Raw genomic sequence first — 15236 nt, 5'->3', positions numbered from 1 at the left:
AGAAAAAGTGGTAAAAAATCAACTAATTGAATATATTGAAAAAAACCATATTTTTATTAAAGAACAATCAGGTTTTCGTGACAAACACTCTTGTGAAACAGCTCTTACATGGGTTATTTCTCTGTGGAAAGAAGATATGCGAAGAAAAAAGACTATATTAGTGGTATTCATTGACTTTAAAAGAGCGTTTGAAACTATTGATCGGAATCTAATGGTAAAAAAATTGAAACGAATCGGAATTGAAGGTATTGAGTTGAAGTGGTTCGAAAGCTTCCTAACTAATAGAAAGCAATACACAGTGATTGATGAAGCAATTTCAGATAGCGTGCCGATTAACATAGGACTTCCACAGGGCTCAGTCTTAGCGCCAATCTTGTTCAACGTATACATAAATGATATTGCCTCGTCAATAAAGAACTGCAAAATAAAACTGTTTGCAGATGATGCTCTGTTGACAATAAGTGATGAAAATATAGGCGTGGCCTTTGAAAAAGTGCAGGAGGACTTGAATTCTCTCTACATTTGGTTGTGTAAAAACAAGTTAATGGTAAATGTGGAAAAAACAAATTACATGGTTATATCCACATCAAATAAACTAAATTTGGAACCACATACTTTAAATATAAAAAACGAAACCATTAGGGAGGTAAAGAAAAGCAAATATCTTGGCATCATAATTGACAATAAATTAAAATTCTGTGATAATGTTGACTACGTAGTGAGTAAAATCTCAAAGAAAATTGGATTTATGAAAAGAACATGCAAATATTTAAAAAGGAAGTATAAAATATTAGTATATAAATCCATCATAAAACCCCATTTTATATATTGTGCCAGTGTTTTGTTTATCACATCGGACTCACAAATAAACAAGTTGCAAAAAATGCAAAATAGAGCAATGAGACATATACTCAACGCGCGGTACGACACAAGTATTTCATCAATGCTGAACAGTCTTAAATGGCTGAACGTAAAGCAACTAATCTCCTTTCACACAATGAAATATATATACAACATTAAGACAGGAGCACTTCCGGACTACCTGAGAGAGAACTTAAGCTACAGCAGTGATACACACACCTATCCTACTAGAGATAGACACAATTTCACACTACCACGTTGCCACACAGAAAATACAAAGCTAGATGTGTACTATAAAGGCTTAAAAATGTTTAATGAGTTACCTGTAGATATTAAAACGTGCAATAATTTGAAGAAATTTAAAAACCTATTATATAATTATTGTAAAACATATATTTAATACGAATTATATAAAATCAAAAGGATTATAGGCCATATGGCTGTCAATAAATAAATAAATAAATAAATAAAATAATCACTTGGTTGCTCTTATAAATCAGTTTAGCCAAAAATTTTTGCCGCAAATCAAAACAAATATTAAACAATTTCAAATAAGCAATGCGCAAACTAGGTAAATAATATTTATTGTTTGGATAATTGCCTAGCAAAAACCGTAATTTGAGATGATGAGGTAATAATGCATTCAACATCTGTTTTGATCTTAAAACACTAAGAGGCAAAAAAATGAGATCGATGATGTAAAGGTTGGACTTCAGCTGGGTTGTTGTTGTGCTAATAATGCTTTGCCCCATTCAATGGGTGCAACCGCTCACAAATTTGGAAGTTCAAGGAAACTAGAAATTTCAACAGAGGTAGATCATTGGAAAGTTGGTGTTAAAGGCGCATGTTTCATAAAACAATCAAAAAGATGGTTGGTGTTTTGTAGGAAAACAACTCCTAATTTGGGATCAATTCTGTACAAGTAAGAGTTAAACCTGTTACAATATCCAGAACGAAGTTGAGCCAGGACGGCTCGTATCTCCCTTAGTATTGTGATTTCTTCTTTTGCAAGAGAAAGACAGCGTATATTGATAATGGGCATCATCGGGCGTGTCCGGGCAAAGGCGTTCACTGATTTTGTGTGGATTTTGCCTAGGGTCTCCTTATGCTCGTATAGATCAAACGGCTCTGTTATGAGGTGCAAAATCTCATCATAGTGCCTTCGGAGAAGTTACCTTAACCCACTTTGAGGCGAGGCTAGATCAAGCACTTGATTCATTGTGTGTCCAAGTTTGTCACAATGTTTGCTCAACAATTCGTTATGCTCTTCAATATAGAATTCTTTGGCCTTATTAGATTTCAGTGGGGTTTTAGTCACATTATAAATTTATCTAAGCTACGGCCAACTCTATCACACAAATTAGTCAAGACTCTTCAACTATGAGAAGAAAAAGACTTCTGAATATACGCATAGTTTGTTTTTGCTTTTAATTCTAGAGGTCAAAGACGAGCCAGTATTCAGCATTTCCTTTCGCTTCCTCTCACGTATACATTTTCGTGAAAACGCTTACTTGTGCCGCAGTGTACAAATCCAAGTAGATGAATATTTGCTTAACCATATTTAAAAATTTAACTTTCATGTGACTACAAATACCACCAAGTATGGGTTGCAAAACTCAAAGTAAGAGGAGGAGTATGAAGTTTGTTAAGCCAGCCACCCAAATCATTGTCTTTAAATTTTGTTATGAATATTCTTGGAAATGCAAACATACAAAACAAACACAACAACAATAAAATAATACAAAGAGGAAGTGCTAAATGTGATGATAAAAACCTATGCAAGTTAATAAAATGTGAATATAAACGAATTCAGGCAAACATAATAAATACCATATAGTTATGTATGTATGTGTTATTTCATATGTATATACATACATAGTTAAACATGTGAACGTTTGCCAAAAAAAAAATGAGCGGCAGACAATAAATGAAATTTGCCACAGCGCACATAAATCACAGCGATTGCATGAATTGGAATCGAGCAAACAGCGCATTGTTTCAAAAAAGATTTCTTGGTATTTTACTGCAGCTTCAAAAAAAAAAGAAATTTTTTAAGAAATCAGAAGTCAGCCAACCAGCCTGAAAACCAACAAAATGCCGATGCGCGCGCATATTTTTTTAAATGTTGCCAATCGCCGTAGATGCTGTCAATATAAAGTTAGTTGTGTATACATATGTACATATGTATTTACATATAACATTTAATATGTATATTCTAGATATATGTGAATCCCTGCAAAAGACGCGATTAGTCTAGGGTGAACCGGAGACTAGTCGCAAAGAAGTATGCGCCCAATACCAGTTTTGATCTCTTTGTATGAGTTGAACTGTTCCCTTTTGTTTGAGCATGTCCTATGAAGAGATTAATGGACCCATTTATACCCGAAAGTTATCGATAGGACCAATCCCTTTTGTACCCATACAGAAGCATATGAAGACTATTCCTTTTTCGGTTGAATAAGGACTCAAATAGGGCCCAGTCGCATTTTCCATGGCAGAAACACACTCGAGGGGTTTGCCAAGCCACCAAATCCATTTGATATAAGTTATTCGCCCGCTTTTTAAAAAGGAGTAAAAAATATTCTCCGAAAATTTAACCCTAACTCCACCGTAGTCGTTAAGTCCTAGTAATTTAGTTTCGGTATAGGGCTCCGCATTTTTCTTAAATAATTAGATTAATTCGAATCTTTTTAATTTTACTTACTTCGCTGTTTTTTTTAATATTTCTTAAAATAGGCTACATAGATTTCAAACTGATTAATCCCAACTGTCCCAAAAGAGACTATTATTCCTAAGTGTAGACAAAAGCGACAACCGGAGACCAATCTCTTTAGGGACTAATCGCACGGTTTTTTGCAGGGATATATCACATATGTACATGTGTACGTTTGCTACCGCCGTCCCTATACACCAACTCAAAAAATGTTTGTGCAGTCTCATGAGGCGCTGATTATCGCCAGCCAAAAGGGATCTGTTGTGAAGGTGGAACAAGTGTTGTGTGCTGTGTCTGTGGTTTATATTTAAATTTTTTATTTTTTTTTATAGTCTTTTTCCCCCATGTTGGCTTTGTAGTAAACTGTTCAAGCAGATTCACTTGCTGGCAATTGACACTATGGATTTTTTAGCAGCTACTGAGTTGTTATAAAATATTTGAAGGTATTGCATAAATTGGTTATATAAAAATAAGTTCAGTGTGACGTAAGATATTGGTGTGAATGCTTAAAGGTATATTTGTGTGTAATAAATATTTGAGTTACTGCAAAGACGCAAAGGAGGTAGCCAACTTACAATTTGCTTGCATACAAAACTATGGTAAACCCATAAAAAAAAGTAGCTAGAAGTAAAGCTTTTATCAGCAAAGCTACAATTTGCGTATAGACATACATATAACATATTCGTTTTTGCCGATTTTTTTCTGTTACTCGAACCTAGAGCTGAAAGAGTCTAGAGGCAACATACAAACTTGAGTCCCTTCGGATTTCGATCCAATTTTGATGGGAAAATATTTTAACAAATTATCTTGCTCCATCCGAAATTGTTTCGTGAACATTTTGGCATAACTTCAAAAATAATTTGGCATTATTTTGAAGAGTATTTCGAAACTATTTCGATGCAATTTTGGGACAATTTTAAGATAACTTCAATATAGTTTTCGGGAAACTTCAGAATAACTTCGTTTAGTGCCTGCATATATCTAAAAACATCTCGAATTGTTTACGTAACAGTACCGTGGTAGTCACTAAATATTCCAAAAACATATGACACAATTCCATCTTCTACAAAATTTTTATCGGAGTCAGTCAATTAGGCATGAACAAAGGTGTCATTTAGCTCCATGTTAATTGATATACATGCGCATCACCCGTCTCTTTTTATTGCATCAGATGATGTGTCTACGTAAACTAAATTATCTGGCACGTCTTCTTCTTATAGAAAACATTTGGAGTCCCCGTTTTATTGCATGAATCTCTCTAAGTTGGCCAAGTGAGCACGAATTGATCTCCTTTAGAATATTCGTATGACTCCAAAATGAGACAGGAAATAGTTCTGGTATGTGACCAAAAGTGTAGGATCTATAGCCTTAAGTTTTCTTGACAGACACTAGGTAGGTGCGGAAGAAATGCTATTTGGTTTAACCATGATTTACCCTACTCCGAATTACTACCTTAAGAACTTTTTGCAAGCTCCCATCATTGCACTTGACACTCCTTTAAAATAGATATTATGTGGAACACCTTTTTTTTGGTTTTGAGGTTGACATTTCTGTGTATAAAAAAAATACTATTAGATATTGAAATTTCATGTAGCCAGTGTCCGCTTTCAAGACCCTGAAAATAAGTGTGCCAAAATTTATTCAAGTCTGCTGAGCTATTTCCGAAATAGAAAGGAGTATAAACAACGAGGTTAGTGGCAACCCTTTTTAAAGATATTTCCTTTCAAATAGTGAGTAAAAAGCGGGTTCGAATCCCACTCCCTGGGGAAAAGGAGATATTTACAAGGTATAATCGAAACAGCTGTCTACCTGTCCGTCGTAATGTCAAGTTGTTTAAATTGGGCCCAAATTATCAAATGAATTATAAGTTAAAAATTGCTTCGAATAAATGTTTTCATACATTAAAAGCAATAAGGGTAATCCCCGCTTAAAAACTCATACAAATATACAACATTGGTTAATTCGTTATACTTCTATAAATTGAACAAATGCAACAACACCCAGTTTCTCTGAAACCGCCTTACCAACGAACAATTTTACCATATGATGCCATACGAAGTATGGACTATGAATAAAGAAAATATTCAAAGAAGGCAATTGGGATAAGGTTTACAACAACTAAGGCATGACGTGGCTGAATGCGCTTGTAACACTTCAACCATCGTAGAAGTGCGGGTTCAAATCCCACTCCCGAGAGAAAAGGCTTTGAAGAGATTTACAAGGTATAATCGAAACAGCTGTCGCCTTGTTCGTCCTGATGTCACCTTGTTTAAATTTTTCCCAAATTATAATTGTGTATTATTTACGTAATATTTCATGAAAACAGTTTTCAAGTAGTGTTACTACGTAAGCTTAATTACAGCCTTCATTTTGGCAGGCGGTGTACTGAAGCACAACGACTTAAAGGAAAAGGTAAGCTTAACCGGCTAACTACCCTACAAAACTGCGAAGCTTCTCTTCCAATTTACATTGTACTCTTTTTTAATTTGTCCTGCAAGTTGGCAGAATGGGACCTACGTGTTTTACGCCGACTCCGTAAGGCATCTGCAAGGCAGATGAGTTTCCACTAAGAAGCTTTTCATGGTAGAAATACATTTGCTAAGATAATTTTTCTTTGCTTGCTGGTAATAATAAAGACCACAAAAATACGCTCAAAACAACAGGTGTATGCCTTCTATATGCAACTGACGTTAGCAATATAAACGCCTACAGCAAAAGTATAGACAAAGAAAACAAAAGATTCGCTAAAGAAAAAAGTATCAATCGTCAAGGGAAATATGCACAAGCACTGACACCAACAACAACAATACTGAAAAGTTAAACTTAAGCTGTTAATTCAAATATTGTGCTCTCAACGCCAATGTTCACAGCAATCATTCACCTGAAGCATTTTATCCCAATAAACCATAGTCCGGAAATTCTCAAATATTTAGGTAAATGACAATACTCAGCCAATTTACAGCTGAAGGCTTTCTAAAATCTTTTAAAAACGATAATTTCGACCTGAGTTGAGAAATACTTGAAAAACATAATTCGAGTCCGTTTCATGCTGGTGATGTTTGAAGTGTGTTTAAAAAGTGTATTTAGAAAAGTCTCAATATGAAAAGAGGAAACAAATGAAAACATTTGTACTTGAAACATGATACAAAAAATGGAGGCTGTTCCATTAAGTGTGAAGTTAGTAACTTGAATTTTGCGGGGACAATGACAATTGCACCAAAAAGGAGCTACCAGATTGAAAAATGTTACGAATGTTTCTAATTTTTATGGGTTTCATATTAACGGATACAACTAAATTATTTTCATAGTTATTTTAAATAAAAAAGAAAAAAAATGTACCGAAAAGAAGGTTTTTAATAAGTTTTTCGAGCTCCTTAAGTGTTTGTACGTTTGCTAAGAACATGTTAACAAAACATACATGTTTGTCAATTGATTGGCCAAAGAGGTCCTTATGAACCGACACCGCAATTTCTAAAGAGTTTAGCATCCTTAAACGCAATTTTTATGAAATTGAATGGTGATAAACTGTCGACAAGTCCACATTATTTGTTTATTATATAACTAAAGCGTTGCGCTTGAGGAGAGAATGGCCAAACCATTTTCTGGGGAGAACATTGCCCTGTGGCTCTGCAGGTTAGCCGCTAATTATCAGGGTTCTTTTCCCCGTTGTACAAGGGGTCATCTTGGGAAAACCCCTCCTATACACATTCTTTTAGCATTGACGTGCATATGGCATCCCATAAATGTAACAAAGTAAACGCCTACCACTCACTGCACACTTTGGAGGTAGACTTATTTTTACAACCTGCCTTGAGAAATATCCACTGTAGAGGAATGATAATAGGGCGATGCTAGAACATCTCTAGGCGTCAAGCTTTCATAAAGATATGAGTCATTAACCAATGTATGAAAATCAACAAGACAAAATAAGTCAATGTATGATTCATTATCCACTATTTTTCAATAAAATTGTATTGTTTACTGTATTCTCAATTATTGTCTCAGATGACCATTGCGTTTACATCTTGAAGGAAATTTCCATCCCGAAAAATCACGATTTCGCCTTAAACAGTAACGGTATGGCAACGCTTTTAGCAAAACAACAAACATTATGAAACTTCAAAAATCCCCAAATACATCAAAAATGTTGAGTGGAACTACCTTCTTTTACACACCATGGTCTAGAAGCAGTGATTTGAAGTGCTTTATTACTCCCGATTTTTTTTTCCTATTGCTCCGGCTCTGAACATGAACAGAGCATAGAGCAGAGCCCTAGCATAAATCAGTGATAGCATTTCTTATACTCTTCTACGAACTACGTCGCTTTTTAAAGAGGAGTAAAAATCAGAATAACAACTCCAAACCAAATGCTATTTGTAGAGGAACGAGAGAAAAAAAATAATTGCTATTTATCTTTCTAATGCAGAACTTTGCCCTCTCTCGTGCTACTTCCAACAGACCAAATAGCACTAATTTTGTTTCTCGCTCCACTGCAAATAGCAACTCGTTTGCACGACAACATAGCTCGTAGCAGAGCATAAAAAATGCTTTCACTTTTTTATGCTACGGCTCTGCTCTATGATCTGTACGTGTTCAAAGGCGGAGTAGTAGCAAAACATATTTTTCGCTACTTCTGCTACTTTGGAGTAGCAAATGCAAATATTGTCTAGAAAGTGCTGCTGGTCAATTTTTTGGAAAAAAGGGAGGGGGTGGTCCTGCGTACCCCTGGGAGCCATTACTTTTGAATAATATTCGTTCGAATTGTGCCTCCGTTGTCGAAAGCATCCTCAAATCATTTCAAGATTGTTTTTAGGATAACTTCCCAACTGTGTGGAGAACTATTTCGAAATTCTTTTAGGAACCAATTCGGCGCAAATTCGATATAATTTCAAGAATCTCCTGCCTTTAAAAAGTCATACCCAGTAGATGCTTCTTGTGTGTTAGCTATATGTGAAGCAAATTTCATAGGAATAAATTCAGTCGTAAACGCAGTGTCTGGTCTTCTGGATGTCAAAATATCCAGTAAAACTGATTGCATATATATATGGGGTATTCCATCCCATTTCGACAAATTTTGAAACCGACCCCTTTAGATTGGCTGAAAGTTTTTCTTCTTTTTCTAGCTTACGGAAGGCGTTTTTCAGAAGTTTTTCAAATTTTTTCATCCAACTCAAAAAAAGTTATGAATTTAAAAAAAAAACACCGTATTTGTTTTCAAAATGCTATAACTTTTTCAAAAATTGACCGTTTGGGGTCTTTTTTTTTTAAATTTTTTTTTAAATGTACTTTTCGGAAAAAATTCCAAAAAATTTTTAAAGTTTTTTTTTGGCCCTTTTTTTCTCATAAAAAACTTCAATCAATTTGCAATCATCCCCACTAATCCCGGAGTGGGCCGAGAATTTTTTTTTTTTATTTAATTGAAAAAAAAACTTTAAAATTTTTATTTTTTCCGAAAAGTACATTTAAAAACATATTTTTTAAAAACAAAATGATCCCAAACGGTCAATTTTTGAAAAAGTTATAGCATTTTGAAAAAAACACCGTTTTCCAACTCAAAATAACTTTTAAATATTTTGAAAAAAACGGTGTTGCTAAAGCTTTTGCAAAAATTGACCGTTTGGGATATTTTTTTTTTTAATTTGTTTTTAAATTTACTTTTCGGAAAAAATACAAAAAAATTTTAAAGTTTTTTTTAATTAAATAAAAAAAAAAAAATTCTCGGCCCACTCCGGGATTAGTGGGAATGATTGCAGAATTGATTGAAGTTTTTTATGAGAAAAAAATGGACGAAATTCGAAAAATCTCGAAAAACTGAAAAATTACAAAAAAAAAAACTTTAGAAATTTGTTTGAATTTTTTCCGAAAAGTACATTTAAAAACAAATTTTTAAAAAAAAGACCCCAAACGGCCAATTTTTGAAAAAGCTATAGCATTTCGAAAAGAAAAATGGTGTTTTTTAAAAATTCATAACTTTTTTTGATTTGGATGAAAAAAATTGAAAAACTTCTGAAAAACGTTTTCGTAAGCTAGAAAAAGAAGAAAAATTTTCAGCCAATTCTAAAGGGGTCGGGTTCAAAATTGCTCGAAATGGGATGGAATACCCCATATATATATTTTTTGTTTTTGTAAGGTTTTAAGAGGTTAAGAAAAATCATTGTAATAATATATTGATAAAACTTGAAAAAAAATGGAAATTAAAATTTTAATGTAGGTTTTCCAAAAGGTCTGCTTATCACATTAAAGATTATCTAAGTTACTTTGGGACAAAAAAAATCGTTGATAGTTACTAGAAAAGGTATAAAAATAAATAGTGCCGTAAAGGACCACGCGCCATACAAAATTCAATCTTCTGTTGCGACCTCTAAATATTCTACAAATTTTGAAAAATAATGAAATGGTTTCTCAGAATAGAAAACCAGTTCAGACGTTGCCCCGCAAAAAAATCAGAAAAAACAAGTAAATATGTCTAAGTTCGGGTGTAACGGAATATTATATACTCAGCGTGAGCTTCAGTTGTACATTTCATTTCAGATAAATTACTTTTCTACATAACACGTGGCAGTGCCCGTTAAAAAAAATGTCTCCCCATTTCCTCTTACAATAAAACTTGATAAGTGAAATATCATTGATTCAAAACTATTTTTTGCTAAGTTATAGCTTATTATTCTAGTCTACGACCCTTTAAACTTGTTTTATATCTAAGTTGCCGTGGTCTTTAACCGATCCGGTCCATTTTTGCTAGAAATATTTTCTGCTATAAGGAAAATATGTGTACACAATTTCATTACGATCCGTTAATTTTTCTTCGAGTTATGGCTCCCGAAACATAGAAAATTGCTTAGTCGTAAAAGGGGCGGTGCCTCGCCCATTTTTTTAAATTTTAAGTTTTTCCTATTTATTGTTATAAGTCCACTTGGAAAATGAAACACCTTTGATATAAACTCTTTTTTGCAAAGATATAGCTTATTTTATTCGTCCACGACCCTTTTAAAAACCTTTAATATAAAAGTGGGCGTGGTTCTTAACCGATTTCGTTAATTTTTCTTCAAAGCATTGCTTATAGTAAAGGCAACCTCTTTGCCGAATTTTGTTACGATAGGTTTAACGATTTTTATTTATGATTAATAATATTTAACTACGGGACTATTTGTGTTCATTTTTAGACCGTTTTGAAATAAGCACATCTATTTCTGGACCATTTCTATTTCTATTTCTGGTAAAGATTCGGTATTATTTAGTTCAGTTTAGGTATATTGCCAGATTGTTTCAGCATTATTTCGGGTCCATTTTGGGATTGTTTTATGGAATTTTCAAGTTTTTTTGGGCTATTTTGGGACTGTGATTCAGATTTTGTCCAAGCTGGTTCAGTTCAGTTTTTTGGTTGTTTTCGTAACAATATCGTATAGACCATTGCACTGCAATTTTGGGATTATTTTCATATAGTATCGATAATATTTTTGGGATTAATTCGGAATTGTTACATAACGTGACGATGACGGAATATTTTTAAACTGATCATTTCGAGATTGTTTTCGAAAAAAGTGTTTTAAGCGAGCTTTGTGCCCGTTTTAAGAAATCAAACATATTCTTATTTCTTTAGATTATCGCGGGTTTATTTCTAGACTATTTCGCGATTGTGCGTTAAAGTTTCGTGATCTTTTCCGAAATGTTTCAGGGTCTCATCGGGGTATATTGCAATAATTGTATGTTGAATTTTCTTCGCGAGGTCTAGGTCGCGGCTATAGGCTATTAGAATATATATCTCAAATTCAGATTGATTTAAAATGTTTATTGTGAAGTAACCGTCACCTGCTTATTGCACGCACAATCACACAAAACCCAACAGAATGCCAACATACATAACCTTTTTGTTGTATTTTCTTTTTTTTCTATGCCAACGGCGTGACTGCGCAGACGTGATTTTTGTAAAATCGTTTAGATATCAGATGCAAGTGCAATGCTGTTTCTCTCGCATTCTACGTGTATCTGTGTTATTTTTATCCAAACATCTTCGAATTTTCAATATGCTGCAATGCCCAGCGGCCAACAATAACCACAACAACCGCAACTCCCTGCAAGTAAATTCAATACTCTACACATGCTTACATATGCACAACAACAACAACAGCGATTATCTGTAACTTTGATTGAGGCTGCAGTTCAATGCGAAAATTGCTTGCAACACCCGCAGCAATACACGAGCAGTTTGCGAGCAACAAAAGTTGCAGCAACATAATCGCAAATATCACAATAGACGAGGAAAAAGAAGAAGAATATATAGTAAATTTAGCTTTGATGTTTTTGTTCATAACAATAACAAAAAAAATTAAAGCTGCTTTAAAAGCGCAAGAAAAAAACATTCAAACCAAAATTTTGCAACAATGTTTACAGTTCATAGCAGCAATCACGATAATAACGAAATATCGACCCATCGATTAGTGGCATTCGTACGCACACGAACAAGTGCAAAAAAATACCAACAAATACACGGGCACTATATTGCTTGTGCAATATTTGTGTGCGTGTATGTGTGTGAGTGTGTTTGGCTATTGATCGGCAATACTTGAAGGTGTCTAACATATGTTGCTCGCTGAATATTGCCGTTGGCACTTAAAAAGTAGGCAATTTATTTGCTGCACCGGCCTTTCAGGGGTGCGCCAATGTGCGCAGGCGTGGCGGCAAGCGTACAAGTGCGTTGCACAGTGGGCAAGGATTGCATATTTTTTATTATAAAAAAATATATTTAGAAGACGATTAAAATATTTCTTTTTGACTAAATATTTCTTCTCCATCATCCCACTGAATTAAAGGATTAAAGTGGTTTACTAAAGCTCCCTTTAGCAATTCTTCACCTTTTGGTAAATATATGCCCAAAGGGTTTGCTACGATCAATTAGCGGCAGAATTAAGGACTGCTTCGCCATGTCAATAATCCTCTTGGGGATAGCAAGAGTTACTGCAGAGCCTATATTTACATCTCTGAGAAAACCGTAGTCTTGATATTATCACTAAATTCTTTCGTCTTCTCTCTTGCTGCCATATCACAATAACCCCCGCTTTTTTTTTCTTTCCTTATGTTATAAACTACTATGTCCCTAGCTGCGTATGCCAAGCGGATCTGCTCGGTTACAGTCTAGGTGAAGAATACTTTATAGAAGATTGTAATAGATTGTCGTTAAGAAAAATAACCTAGTGTGTACTAGAGCAGTGATGTGTCTGCAATCTGCGCTGCCGAAAAACTAGCAAAGAAAGCCACCGAGCCGACCAAAAATTCTGGTTTCACTAAAAAAATGTTATGCCAGGTAAACAACTGAAACCGGTACCTATTCGAAGTGTCTAGGCAAGATGGGCTCCGTTCAATAAGAGCCGAAGTAGGTTTTTTCTTTGGATGATAATGGGCTACAGAGAGTTTTATTTCAAAGATAGGGGGCTAGCGCCTTGGTGCGCTATCCTAAAGGAGAAATTTGTTGCTGTCTGTTCCGTGATTACTATTTTTGCGAGTCTTCTTGTTGTGAGTCTAAGTCTGATGGGTTTTTTATATAAAGATCGTGCTTTGGGTCCTTGAATGCGAATTATTCGCGAAGCAGTTGAGCAAACCGAGTGAAGACCAGGAATTTAAAACGATGGTGGCCATGCGAATTGCCATGGAAATATGCAACACATACCGATGCTCAGTAAGGAATAACAATGAATTAAGCGCCGAACGACGGAGCAAACACCTCTGACGAATCAGGAAAATTGACTGAAAATATCGCTGCAATAAGTCGATTGATTGAATCAAAAAGAAATATAAAGAAGTGTTATTCCTGTAGACGGGAAACGAAGTGGCGGACACATGGTTGACTGTAAAGCACATAACTGCCGCAGGTTACAACAATAACGACGTTACAACAATTTGGAAGCAGCAACAACTAAAATGCGCTCAGCAATGCAGTAAATCAAGCGTAATACAATGCGATTGTGGCAAGCGGTAAGGCCAATGAAACGCGCGCCGTTTTTTCCAACGCATGCCATTTATTTTATGGTTTTTATTGGTTTTACCACTATACTATAAGAATTTGGATAGAATTGTTGATGATGGTGTAGCATAATGCACAAAAGCGCGAAATAACAATATTGCAAACAACACTATTTACAACAACTCGCACTCATGCTCATGCCAATCAATCAGTCAATCACGTTAGCGCACATAAACACACACACACAATCACGCTTCTCATATAAACTCAATCGATTGCATGCACGTAAATGGGCTACGTTGCAGGTTCATTTCATAGCAGCACAATGCAACTTAGCAATCTTTGGCAGCAACATGGCAATTTTCCGCAGCTATGTTGACGTACACTGCATTGCTGTAGTTGTTGTTGCTTTTGAAGATGGTCAAATGTAATGGTTTCTTTTGTTCATGATGCAGCAGTTAATTGCAGGGCAATAACAATAGCAACAGAAAGCAACGAAATAGAAAAGAACAACAACCACACAATTGTTGGCAACGTTAGCGCAGCAACCGCGGGTGAAATTCCAATCGTTGGCTGAATGTTGCCACAAGTTGCGTAGGTTTCCATTCAATTGTTGTGCAACAACACAGCAGCGTCTATGAACCCTACCAAACTCTTACCATTACTTAAGGTAGCTACAGCCAGTCATTTTCAATAATGCGTCGCAGTGTAGTTGCGACTTCTAGCCACATTTGACCAGCTCAGTCAGCTGGCTGCGACTGCATTGCTCGGCCAGCCCACTAAAGGCTGTCAGCATTCAACAGGCATTCCAAGATTTCACTAATAAAAGCAATTAAGAGAATTGTTAACATTCTTCAATGCCTATTATATTGCAATGCTCTCAGCTGCTGCTGCTGCTGCTGGTCGCTAATGCTGTTGTATTGATACCTTCTTCCTATGGTGCAAGTTCGTTGCTTAAGTCTTTTGTTGTATTTCGTTTGTTATGCTGCATAAGCAGTGAGCTGCGCGCTTGATATCTAAAGCTGCAATTAAGGGCAGCAAAACGTAAGTAAAGTTTATATAAGAAGCGTAAAAAAATTCACGTTTGCTGTGAAACAAAAGGATTTTCATTCAATTTTGTATGGCGTTTAAACGGAACTAATATTAATGCAAGACATTTTGTGTAAAATTATGGCATTAAGTATTGGATTGTATATGGAATTGGTTTTTTTTTTTTAACCTAGAAAGGGGGTTTCGTTATCATAAGTGGCTGATCAAAGTAATAACAATCACATTTTTTTGAAAAAAAACTTTATATTGAAAAACTTTTATAAGTGGCTTTTGCGGTTTTGAGGGTTCAAGATGCGGCTTAAGCTTTGGTCTCGTTCTTTGAAAATATTTCAGTTCAAGTTCCATTCGTACAGCTATTTGCGTTACGCTTTCCTCTATAATTTCGTTTTTCAAATTTACTTTGGTTGCATTTCCAGCTTTAGTTGGAATTTCCATTTTTTAAAAGACCAAGTATTTACTCTAGTTTTTCAAAATTAGACCTTTCTAGAAAAGCAACTGTTTTCGAAAAAGTAACAGTCTTCGAAAAACTAAACAGTTTTCGAAAAAGTAACTGTTTTCCAAAAAGTCGTACTTGAAAAAGTAGCCGCATCTCAAAAGGTAGCCGCTTTATAAAAAGTAACCGTATTATAAAAAGCTAAATTGAAGCTTTAAGAA

The sequence above is a fragment of the Eurosta solidaginis genome, chromosome 2 (assembly GCF_040869045.1).
Source record: "Eurosta solidaginis isolate ZX-2024a chromosome 2, ASM4086904v1, whole genome shotgun sequence".
Lineage (NCBI taxonomy): Eukaryota > Metazoa > Arthropoda > Insecta > Diptera > Tephritidae > Eurosta > Eurosta solidaginis.
This window is presented reverse-complemented; position numbering follows the sequence as displayed.